This window comes from Tupaia chinensis, unplaced genomic scaffold, assembly GCF_000334495.1.
Source record: "Tupaia chinensis unplaced genomic scaffold, TupChi_1.0 Scaffold000654_1, whole genome shotgun sequence".
NCBI classification, from domain to species: Eukaryota; Metazoa; Chordata; class Mammalia; order Scandentia; family Tupaiidae; genus Tupaia; species Tupaia belangeri.
Window position 1 is genome coordinate 1,149,385 of NW_006160175.1, and position 13,301 is coordinate 1,162,685.

A 13,301-nucleotide genomic window follows, 5' to 3' on the forward strand; every position below is an offset into this window, starting at 1 on the left:
ATCTGAGAATGATTTTATTTGTTCTTTCCACATGAAAAAAAGTTTTGATGGCATAGTATTCTTAGTTAAAATTGTTTTTCTTTTAGCGTGTTGAATATAATATCCCATGCTTTCATTGCCTGGATTGTTTCAGTGAGAGGTTTGGTGTTATTCTAATGGGATAACCTTTGTAAGTAATTTGATGTTTGTCTCTTTCCATCTTTAGAATCTTTCTTTGTGATTTTTTGCCAATCTGCCTATGATGTGCTGGGGGTGGGGGATCTTCTTATGTTGATTCTATTTGGTGTTATTCATATTACCTGGGTCTGGAAATTTAAATGTTTCTCTAGGTTTGAACAGTTTTCTGTGAGAAATTCATGGAATAGATTTCTATTTCTTTATTAGATTCTTCCACTTCTGGAATACCAATTATTTGAATGCTTGGTTGTTTAATGATATCTAGTATTCCCAATATATTTTTCTCATTTTTTTCTCTGGTTATTTTAAAATTCTTTTTGGTGATTTTTGTCTAAGTCAGAGATTAGATGTTTTGTGTGGTTTAATCTGCTATTAATACTTTTTAGAAAGGTCTTGATTTCCTGTATTACGTTCTTCATCTCTAGAATTTCTGTTTGATTCCTTTTTTTGGTGTCTATCTCCTCCTTCAAGTCGTGGAAGGACTTCCTCATCTCCTGGAGTTGGTTGTCTGTTTTCTTTTTATTTCATTTAGTTCTGTCACTAAATAATCTGAATTCTTTTTCTGACATTTCTGCCTGCTCTCTTGCACTGTCTGGATGATAAGGAGTTGTTGCATTTCTTTGAGGGAGAAATATTTCCTTTTTTTTTTTTAATATTTCTTGTGCCTCTGTGATGGATATTAGTCATCTGATGAAGTATACATTTCCTTCTACTTTTTTGAGTAGGTTCTGTAGTATCAGGGAAAAAGAACAGCTCTTCTTCTCAGGTGTATTCTTGGTGAAGGGCTGCCTCTTTCAGTCAGAGTAGGGTATATCTAGCCAGGTTCAGGTGCTTGGATCTTCTAACAATCTATCAGGATTGAGATGCACCTGAAACTGGACTGGAACTATGTAACTAAGAAAGAAGCTCTGTATGCATTGTGCATACATGGGAAGTGAACTGTGGAATCTGAAGGTAACTGCTCCCTGGGTTTCTGCTGTGCCCTTGGATGGGGCCTGGGAAGGTAATGGTGGGACATGGGGTGAAAAAGAATCCAAAATCACACTCCTGGTTAGCAGGAAACTGGCAGAGAATGTCCCAGTTGCTCTCTCTCAGCAGCTAGTTCTCTGGGTTTCTGCTGTACCAGAGGATGGAACTTTGGCAGGCAATGGTGGGACCTGAATAAACTCTTATATTAAGGTTGAAGATGATGACCATATTGGTGATTCCTTAAATACTCCTCAAGTTGCAGTTAGAAGGCAAAGCCCCATTTTTTTTTCATTGCACGCAGAGGAAAGTGATTAATTGCTTCAAAAAGCCAGTTAATGGAAGGGAAAAAAAAATCTAAAACCAGCCCCAGTGGGGAATTGTGTCTTTCTTTTCTCTACTAGAGATACTCATACAGCACTTGTTCGATTTAGGCTCTTCAGATGTAGAGATAAAAACTTCAGCTAATTGTTTCTTTAGAATGGGATAAACACTTGGGTCTTTCTCTGAACTTCAGCAGAGAGGTTTAGAATCATAGACGATGCTTGCCATTTGAAATTGCACTGTCACAATCAGAGTAATTTTCCATTTAGAAGCCTCCTACAGCAGCTGAATGCTGGCAGAGCACTCCAGTCCTCTGTGCTTGATAACTTCGTGGCCTTTGTAGCATAGAGGGTGAGGAAGAGGGTAGAGAAAATCTTCTTATATCTTAGCAACTAATTGATTTAGTGGGATTCATGACATTCAACAGACATCCTTATTACTTGCCTTGTCTTGTCCTAAATCCATCTCAGACCACTGTGACATGGAAATGCAATTTCTTTCTATGAGGCTACTTAAGTAATCCCACAGTGTCTAATAATGTCCAGGGTTCAGCGTGTCTTCCCAGAATGCTACTTTTTTATTTTGTGCCCTGATTTGAGTGAATGACATGCATTTTTGGAGAGGAGGGCTGATATGTGGATGATTAAATAAAAGACAAATAGAAAAATAAACTTTCAGAAGGAGAGTATCTTTTAAGATGGGAGAAATGATGCAGCGCCAAGATTTCAATATGCAAATCAACCAAAATAAACCGTGCTCTGAGGTGTCTGAGAGGCACAATGTCATTTAATGAGGCATAGTTATCCTAGTTATTTGAACTGTTTAAAAATCATTGTAAGCATCTGGCAAGAGACTGCCAAGTTTTACAGCTAATCTCCACACACACAGAACTGCAAGACAGAATAGAGTACACTTGCTCATTTTCTAGCTTGGAGTTCTTCTTTCCCTTTCTTCATCGATTTTGAATTCAATTCTCAGTGGTCATTCTCCAATTCAGGAACTAGTACTTTGTGCCAAAACCCATTTTACTTATGGTTCTATGTTTAAATGCTGGGTAAAAGGATATGTAAGTTCCTGAGAGAAAGCTATCTTGAGACAGAATTAAGAATAGGTGAGAAAAATAAAAGGGGGATCAGATTTATTTACTGAAATGAGAGAGGGTTGCTGTGGGATTTGGGGACAAATATACTGCATCGTTCATCAGTTATTAGTAATACAGTAACCATTCTAGCTGCATTGTTGGCTGGAGTAGGACTATGGGATGTAGGGCAACCCCTTATGTTGGATCCAGGACCTTATAAAAGAGTCTGTGTTCTACCACTCGTTCACATGGAAAACACTTTCTCAAGGTTTTAAAAAAATATATTTATAGTTATATTTTGGGAAGATGACACATCAGTCTAAAAATGCAAATTTATCCAGAGAGTCTAACAGGTATAAAAATCTTGGTTTCCTTTCCTATCTAAACAATGACATTTTCACCATCTTGCCAAACCAATTTCCTCTTTCCTGAAACATACACAGTGATTTTCTAGAGGTACTCACAAGTGAAGTTTGTTTGGAAATGTCACTCTTTTGTCATGTTGGCTAGCCTTAATTATTTTTTTATTTTCCTCTGGGGGATTAGAAGATTTGACTGCTTTTTCTCCTTGAGGATAAAGTGGGAACTTACAAATGCCCAGGAAAATAAATATGTTCCTGACTAGTTGCTCAGTAGAATAATGTAACTGAAATTATTGTTTTTTTTTATGGCTATTAATACTGAATTATGCTGCTAAAATAATCTCAGATCCTATGATGTGAGAAGCTGTGTAAATATGAAATCACAGTGTTAAACAACAGCTGCATCCTCAAAGGATATTGGAAATTCACTTATCTAGATTTAAATATGTGAAAAAGCATGAAATGTGTTAGCTTTTGAGATAAGGATGTGGATAAATTTGCAGGGTCATATATAGTGATTATTTGAAGTCTATTCCGAATTTTCCAGCTGGCTCTTCCCTACCAGATTGATAGTAGATTTTAATATACTGCATTTCTTTTATGTTTCAGGCACCTGTATGGCTTAAAGTGACTTAGACCATCAGGTATTGTCACACAGAGTGTACTTGGGTAGCTGCTGACCTTCAACAATCAGGGAACAGTAGCAGAATACATGTAGCAGGATTAATATGCTATTCTAAATCCTTATATTTAAAACAGAAAATTTGAGTAATTTTATCAGGAGAAGTTTCTTCCATCTTTCTTCTTCTAATTTATTTTTTCCCAAAATTCTTATTAGGGTAGAAAAATATAGAGTCCTTATCCAGGACTATACCAGAGACCTGGCAGTGGGGCCAGTGCTGTGAAAGGCTTTCAATGAGATGGCGACATTGTCCTCCGGACCATTCCTGAGGATGGCTTCTTTAGTCCCATGCCTATGGAACCTTGTTGACCCCATCTTCTTGTGTTTCCAGATCTATCTTGTTGTTCTGCCTCTGAGGGGGTCATTTTCCCCTTAGTAACACTGAATAAACATATGTTATGCATCTGCATTTTTACTGTGACCATCACATGAGGTTAGGTATGGCATTTTCCACTTGTGGCATCATGTTATAGCACTCAAAACTTTTCCACACCTAACCTCATGTGATGGGTCACAATAAAGATGCAGATGACCCTCTCAGACTCCTTCTGCTATGCACATGCCCAGATTCCCACGGTCAAGCATACTCACAATAGGTTTTATGTACAAATCATTAAAAATATTATACAAAATTACCTTCAGGCTATGTAAATAAGGTATATATAAAACATATGTGCATTTTGTGTTTAGACTCAGGTTTCATCTCAAAGATACCTTGTTATGTATATGCAAATATTACAAAATAAAAAAAAATCTGGGACCAGCAGTTAGTGTAATGGCTATGTCACTGGACTCCCATGTAGTCGAACGAGGTTCGAGTCCTGGACCTGGTGGCTTAAACTCACGCCGGGCGCGTGTGCGTGCGTGCTCAAGATCCTGAGAAGAGAATGGAGGAGAAGAGATTGCGGTGTGACCATCCCCCTGGGGGGTGATTTCTTTCTTTCTATCTCTCTGTCTCTCTCTGTCTTTCTGGCAAGTGCATGTGCCCTAAAGCAAAAACCTCTCCAAAAAAAAAATAAATAAATAAATGAAAATGGTTCTGAAATTCAAAACACTGCTGGCCCTAAGCATTTCAGATGGGATACTGAACTTGCACCTAGGTTTTGCTTCACTTTTCTGCATATTTCACTATGTTCTTTGTCTCCCCAATCTTTAAATGTTGGAATGTGTCAAAACTCAACACTTTAACATTTTTTCTTTTCTATTATCCCCCCTCCACATCAGGGATCTCATCCAGTTTCAAAGCTTTAAAACTCTTGCCTCAACCTCTCCTCTGAACTTCAATATCTGGCATGCTCTTTCCTACAACATCCCTATGGCTAGTTCCTTTGTTTCGGTCAGGTTTTTACTCAAAAGACGTCTTTTCAGTGAAGTCTTACTTAACCACTTCATCTAAATTTTGATACCTTGCCTCCATCCTAACACTTCTTTTCCTCTTTATCTAAGTTATATTTTTTAGACTACCCAAAATTCTATAGATTACTTGCTTACCACCTGTCTTTCTCACTAGAATCTAAACTCAATAAGGGCAAGAATGTTAGTCTGTTTTATTCTCTGCTCTGTATCCTTAATGTCTTGTCACATAGAAGGTGCTCAAATAGGTGCTCAAAATTTATTCATTGAATAAATGAATAAAAACATGAACACTCATAGAAGATGTTCCAGAATCTGTGAAGCATCCAACATGAGTAACATGGGGGATGTTACTCACTTTATCTATTCTTTGGGATTTTAGGGATGCAAACTTGTTTTATAAAAACCAGGGAAACAGTCCTTGAGAAATGTGGTTATTAGGGTCACTTCTTGAGGTATCAGATTATTTTAAGCAAATAAATATTGTTTTTATAGAGTAAATATCATTCTAAGAGCTTAGACTACTAAAAAAGAAAAGGCAGTCCATTCTAGATGTGGAAGAACATTTAAGTAAACTGTCAGAGGAAGGAGAAAAATTTGTGAATAAAATAATCAGGCCTGCTTAGCAATAGTGTATTATCTTGTGTATTGAAAAAGACCAGGGAGGTTAGTAGGTAACATTGTCATTAAGGTGCTGGACTCCTGCATGGCCGACCATGGTTCAAGTTCTGGACTTGTAGGCTTGAACTCACACCAGGTACATGTGTGTGTGTGCCCAAAATCCCAGGAGGAGAATAGAGAAGAAGAGATTGCTATACCTTGATGGGTGATTTCTCACTCACTCACTCTCTCTCTCTCTGTCGCTCTGTCTCTCCAGCGAGTACACATGGCCTATAATAAAACTCTCTCTAAAAAAAGGAAAGAAAAGAAAAGGAAAGGAAAGAAAAGAAAAGGACAGGAAAAAGAAAAGAAAAGAAAAGAAAAGAAAAGAAAAGAAAAGAAAAGAAAAAAAGAAAAGAAAAGAAAAGAAAAGAAAAGAAAGGAAAGGAAAAGAAAAGAAAAGGACCAGGAATATAAAGATGCAAGCACTTGAGCATACATGAGACTGAATTTCTCATTTTTCAAAAGGAGATATTAATATTTGCTCTACCTGACTTTTTAGTGAGCTTCTATGGTTACAAACTGATATGGATTTATTAGAAATGTACAGTTGCTTCTGAAGTACTACATGAATGCAAGAGATTATTTCAGGACAACACACCACCAAGAAAAAATCCAGTTGGGAGAGTGAAACAATCAATAGTCAATAAAATGAAAGTCATAATTTATCTAGAGGCTTATCGTTGGCTATTAGGGAGAGGCAGCATGTGGTTAAACCATCATGTTCTGATGGATTATTGTGGTCTGCGGTACAGAAGAGGTTAAGGCAACTGATTTGAAATCTAATAGAATGTCAGTGTGTAGTTCGGAGTTTGCTCACAGTAACTCCTTGGGGTTGTAATGTGATTTGAAGTGGAGGAGGGATTAAAGACATAAAGGAGGTTTCAGGAATCTGTGTACAAAGTAAACAGCATCTGGCCTATCGCTTTGGTGAGCACGAATTCCAGGGAAAGATCACCAGAGAGTTCCTGATAACTGCCTTGGCAATATCGTAAGCATGAAGGATAAACGCTGATTGGGAAACAGAGCAAAAGAAAAAGTTGTGAACTTTCAGGTTGAGCAGATCCCTGGTTTGGCTATCAAATCCTATTTGAGCTAAAGAAAATGTGGCAAATCAAAATACTTGGATTATGCCTACTCCAGGGTCTTACTACTTTGGCAGTTATGAAGTTTTTCCTTATTTCTAACCTCCTGCAGCAATTTAAGCCTGTCTCCTCTTTTATAGTGGTCATAAAATTATTCAGCCTCTTTTTAAAATACAGCGACTCCATTTGACTCTCTGATCTCCTGCAGCACTGAATTCCACCGTGCGCAGAAGTATTTCATTTTATTGGTTTTTAAATTTTCTTGCTGCGCCATTCATATGAGTACTTATTCTCATATTGTGCAATGGCTTTTTAAGCTTGGAATTGATAACTTTGTTCCCCCCGTACCTTTCCTAATCTTAAATAGTGCAATTAAGTTCCTTTCTAACTATGCTCATTGTCAGGCTGGTGAAACCAGGTTTTTATAATCTTTCATTGCATGTCAGTCCTGCCAGACACTTCACCTCCCTCATAGGCCTAATCTGGACTTTCCACTAAGCACACTGTGCACAACCCTATAATCACCTCCAGGCAGCAATTGTGAGATACTTTGAAAATCGTGAGGTCATTACCTGACAAAATCTTACATTTAGGTAATGCTTTTATCCCCAAAGAAACCCATTGTTCTTTGGCAACAATCATCGCTGTCCAGACGGCATCCATCTTCGGAGGAGGAACGTGCATGTCAGTGCATGTCAGTGTGTGGATCCTCGAGAAGGGTTCACTCACCCCATCTTCACGGCTCCCACAGGCAGAGTGTATGAGGATTGATAGAATGGGCTAGCTGCTCTCGAGGAAGGGAGCAATGTTTGCTGTCGCTGCAGGTTGGTCATTTAGGGTGGCCAGCCAAAAGCCAAATAATAAAGCCAAATAAAATAAAATAGAACACTGAACGGTTGCTACAGGCAAAGGAAAGTGTCAGCCCAGCCTTTTGTTACCGCTCTGCTTTAAGCATCAGTGCGTGTAAGAAGCCCTGGGCTGGCACTAGGATGATGCTGTGTAATTTGAAGCAAGCAAAGTACAGATATTGATTCTTATTAAATGTGTGTAGGTTTTAGTAGTTCTATACGCCTTCCTTTTAAAAAGAAGAGAAATGCCTCCAAAGGGGTTCACAATTTTTACTATTCATCTGATTCGCAGCTTTTTGATGCGCCCAGGTGGCTCCTTTCTCAGGGACGGTTTGACCAACTCTATTATGAACCAGCCTCGCAAAGGTAGGGGACTTGTATTTTTGAGGACAACAAGACTGCTTTCAAGTTATTTAATGCTGACTCCTCAGGGATCATGTGTGCGCAGGCTTTTCCCATTATCATATAATAATATAAAGTAAAGCAGCATCAGGTAGTACTCATCTCAGATGTTCTAAGGTCCAGAAATGCAGATGAACTTGAGAGAAATCAGACAAAGAACCGGCGCTAGGTTCTGAAATGTAAGTTAGGACTAGCATGAGACCTGTGAGATCATGTTACTTTTATCTTCGGTGGGAAAATTAAGGAGGCGCTAATAAACTTAGCAATCAGGATAAATAATATTTCAATGCAATATTTAAAAAATCAAAACTAGTGCAAAAACTCCATGATGAACAAAATATTAACATCTTAAATGACGGCAGCATCTGTGTAACTGACTTTCCCTTTTGCCCCGGGCTCCCATCTAGCTTGGCCTGGTACTCTGCAACGGTACAGACCTCCAGATTCCATTATTTACTGAGACGTGATAACATCTAAATACTTTCTTCTGTGTAATTTTTTTCCCCCTGGCATGCTTCTTGGGGATATCCAAGGCTTGGGATGAATATAGGTTTCAGACAACAAAACACTCAAATGCCTGGAATCTAAATCTTGTTTCCTTGAGTGTTACATTCCTTTAACATCATTGAAGACATGGCTCTGTGGATTGAAGGTTATGCTATTTGGTAGTAGTTGCTCTTAAACTCAGATAACTAATATACAAAGTGGAGAGGCTTTTGTGTGTTATTTTAGTTAATATAGTTTTTTTTTTTTAAACTACAGACCCAAAGAAAATGACTGAAACACCCCACATTATTTCTACAGAATTTTTATGGGATATTAGTTACTTCAAATAGGCAAATAGAACAGCCACTTGGCAGCATGGTGATTAAGCTGGCTGCATCCCATATGGCTGATGGCACTATTCAAGTCTTAGACCCTGCAACTTGAAAATCATGGGGTGCATGTACAGGGATTGAGGTGCAGCCACCATATGTCCTGGAGGCAGGGGTGGAGGGTGTGCGTGTAGGGGGAAGACTCTTGTGCTCTCTGTCTCTCTCTCTGTCTCTCTATCTCCCTCTAGTGAGTGCGTATGCCCTATAGGAAATTTTAAAAACTAGATAAGTAGGGAACCAGCTGTTAGCGTAATGGCTATGTCGCTGGACTCCCACGTAGTTGGCCGCGGTTCGTGTCCCGGACCCGGTGGCTTAAAACTCACACCGGGCGCGTGTGCGTGTGTGCCCAAGATCCCGAGAGGAGAATGGAGGAGAATGGATTGTGGTGTGACCAACCTCCCTGGGGGGTGATTTCTCGCTTTCTGTCTCTATCTCTCTCTCTGTCTGTCTGGCGAGCGCACGCGCCCTATAGCAAAAAAACCTCTCCAAAACACACACACAGACACACACACACACACACACACACACAACAAACAAACAAACAAACAAAACTAGATAAATACATAGAATTTGAGAATTAAGGATTACTCAGATTCCTGATATGACCCTATGCTATTGTGCTGTAGGGCAACTCAGAATATCACTATTGAGGTAGCCTTTTCACTTATCCTTCTTTTGCTCAAGATTCTTATCTAAGCTGATAACTATCACAGCAGGGAAGGACTGATTTAAAATAACTGCCTTGTTCAAAGCTTAGCTCAACTGGTGTATTGGGCTTGGTCTTGAAGCCAAAATAGCTCTTCTTCTCTTCTTCCTGTATCCCACTCTCTTAAATTAATTCACTCAGTTACCTGTACAGGATGGGAGACCAACTCCAACTCCTTATTCTTTCCTGATAGTCTTAAGGTTGAGAATTTGAGAAAAAATGTCATTTTTTTTTTTTTAAATTCAAGTAGATAGAACAAGAGACTTGGCCATCAATTAACAGAGACCCTCTCTGTGTTAAATCAGCTTAATAAATACATGTGATTAATTCAAATCACATTCTTAACAGAATTAGTCACTAAAAGAGATGGCTATGGGACTAGCAGTTGGAGTAATGACTATGTTGCTGATCTCTCATGTAGTCAACTGCGGTTTGAGTCCTGAATCTGGTGACATAAATTCATGCCAGGCACTTGGTGCCCAAGATCCCAAGAGCAAAATGGAGAAGAAAGGATTGTGGCATGGCCATCACTCCTGGTGGGTGATTTCTTGCTTCCTATCTCCCTATCTCTCTCTGTCTTTCTGGCAAGTGCACACGCCCTATAGCTAAACCACTCAAAAAAAATTCGGACAAGGCCCCCCCCCTAACACCCCACCCAAAAAAAAAAAAAAAAAAAAAAAAAAAAGAAAGAAAGAAATGGCTAAAACTTCAGGCTGGTAGAAATATTTCCTTAGAAGACAGAGATACTGAAGAAACAGTCAATTTTGTAACCCTTGCTTCTTTTCCGCAAAACAAGCTATGTACTAACTTGAGATCACTATCCAAATAAGTAGTTGTCAACAATTTCAAGGGTCATGGATATCAACATATTTCAGAAAAGATTGGGTTCAGCTCATAAAGATGAAACAAACAACGTAGAAGAACACAAAAATTACAAGTGGCTAAGACAAAGTAAAAGATATTTATTTTTTGTTAAAAGAAATCTAGACTTAAATATTTCTAGACGTAGGTGATAAGACACCAGGACTCAGTTTTCTTATTTCTTATTTCTATTTTCTTATTTCTTCTCTTTGTTGTTTTATCATTTTTTTGTCTCTCATTCTTTTTTTTTTAATTGTTCAGATAAGACTTGCACTCACCAGAGAGAGACAGAGAAAGAAAAGAGAGAGAGAGAGAGATGGAAAATGAGAACTCTTATCTATCTCTTCCATGGAGAACATGTTGCAATCCCTTCTCTTCCATTTTCCCTTCTTTTGAGATTTTGGACACATACACATATGTGCCTGGTGTGTTTCTTAAACCACCAGATCTGGCTCTCAAACCATGCTGTCAGCCATGTAGAATTCAGTTGCCTTAACCACCGTGAAATGGGCTGGCCCTCTGTCTTCCCTTCTTAAGATCACCTTATAATTCAGAAAGACCAGTCCAGCTTCTATCATCATGTCAGCATTGCAGACAGAAAGAAGGAGCAAGTGAAAAAAGGATAAGAGGTAGACATCAGTTGTCTTATAATTAAAGTGTTTGGAAACTGTCATATAGTTCTGCTTTTATCTGATGGGGGGAACCTAGGGCAATGGCCATGCCTAGCTACAAGGGAGACTGGCAGAAATGAAATTTTCTGATTGACTAGTTACCCAGAAAAATATTAGAGGAAATACTGAAGAAATAAAACAACTGTTATCATGGTAGGACTAGGATTCTCTACCTGAGAGTAACTATTGGTCTCAGAACTTTAAGAAACATGTGGCAGTTATTTGTGGCATTAGCTCGTAAGTCTCCATTTCTTGTTGAAGACTGAATGACCTTATTCTAAGGGCTTACTTTTAAATAGTAGCAGTCTAATTGTTTAATCATTAGGTGGTTAATATTGTTTTTAATTGCAGGAGGATACATGCACGAGAGAGGGAGAGAGAGAGAGAGAGAGAGATCCCCTCACCATGGGATGTAGTTACATTGCAATCCCTTCTGTTCTATATCTCTATCCTATCCAGATTTTGTGCATGTATGCATGCCCACCATGGTTTTCAAGCCACCAGGGCCAGGATTTTAACTGCAGTTGGCCCTGTGGGATCCAATTTCTTTAATCACCAGGTTACAGGGCTGCCTAGGGGGTTAAAATTTTAAATGCATTGACTTTTGTGTCTTACCATTCATATTCTATATTTATTAATCTTGTTTTATTATCTGATCACTCTGTTAACACTTGATTATGTTAAAATTCTTTCTGTTTTTGTATTTCTTAATGATAACTATTGTTTTCTTTATCTTTAGGTAAAATTAGATGTGATCTAACTACTACATTTCAGTTCTCTGTAAGTTATCTTTCTCCTCTTTCTTAAGTTTATCAATGAACTTTATCCAGTTTTTTTTTTTTTGTTTGTTTTGAGAGGTTTTTGCTATAGGGCACATGCGCTCACCAGAAAGAGACAGAGAGACAGAAAGCGAGATAACACCCCCCGGGGGAATGGCCATCCTGCAATCCTTCTCCTTCATTCTCCTCTCGGGATCTTGGGCACATATACACACGCGCCCGGTGTGAGTTTAAACCACCGGATCCAGGACTTGAACCATGGTCGACTATATGGGAGTACAACGACATAGCCATTACACCAACTGCTGGTCCCAACTTCATCCAGTTTTTATTTTGCATATTATTTTGAAGATTTTAAAGCAGTGTATAGAAATATCACATGGAGGGACCAGCAGGTAGTGTAGTTATGGTGTTGGACTCCACATGACTGACCTTGGTTCAAGTCCTGGACACAGCGGCTTAAAACTCATGCCAGATGTGTGAACATGCCCAAATTCCCAGAAAGAGAATGGAGGAAAAGGGATTGTGGCGGGGCCAGCCCCCTGGGCGGTGATTTTTCACTTTCTCTTTCTGCATCTCTCTGTCTCTGAAGAACCCACATACCCTATAGCAAAAAATTCTCTATAAAAAATTAAATAGCACATGGATCTATTAGGTTATTGGAAAAGTCATGATGCATTTTTTTTAATGTTTTTCTATGCAAGAATACAACATGACTTTTCCAACAACCTAATATATACATTCACATGTTAACATGAAGTGATACACTTAGATATTTAACTCAATGGAAATCCAAAAAAACTTCACCAAACATCTACTAATGAACATATTTATGTTGTTGTTTTGACCTAAAAATCTAAGTTTTCAACAAAAGCAAAGAATATTAAGTTTAGACCTTTTGCAATAGTTGGCATAGTTAAATTTAGCATTTATGGCTCTGACATTCCATGAAGGATCCAAATATTCATAATAAGAATTAAGATAAACATATCCACCTTCTAAAGACATTCATTTTCATACTGGAAATACCAGTATGAATTTAAGATATATGACTGCAAGGCTTGAAATTGGATAAATACGATTTACTGGTAAGAAAACCTAGCCAGCTGATTAGCATCTGTATGTCAATTAACAGAATTCATAATTTTGAGTATTGTAGAGTTCTAAGGATGTGATATTGAGGATGCCAAAGATAAATATATCAATTTTGTATGCCCAAATTCCCAGAAAGAGAATGGAGGAAAAGGGATTGTGGCGGGGCCAGCCCCCTGGGCGGTGATTTTTCACTTTCTCTTTCTGCATCTCTCTGTCTCTGAAGAACCCACATACCCTATAGCAAAAAATTCTCTATAAAAAATTAAATAGCACATGGATCTATTAGGTTATTGGAAAAGTCATGATGCATTTTTTTAATGTTTTTCTATGCAAGAATACAACATGACTTTTCCAACAACCTAATATATACATTC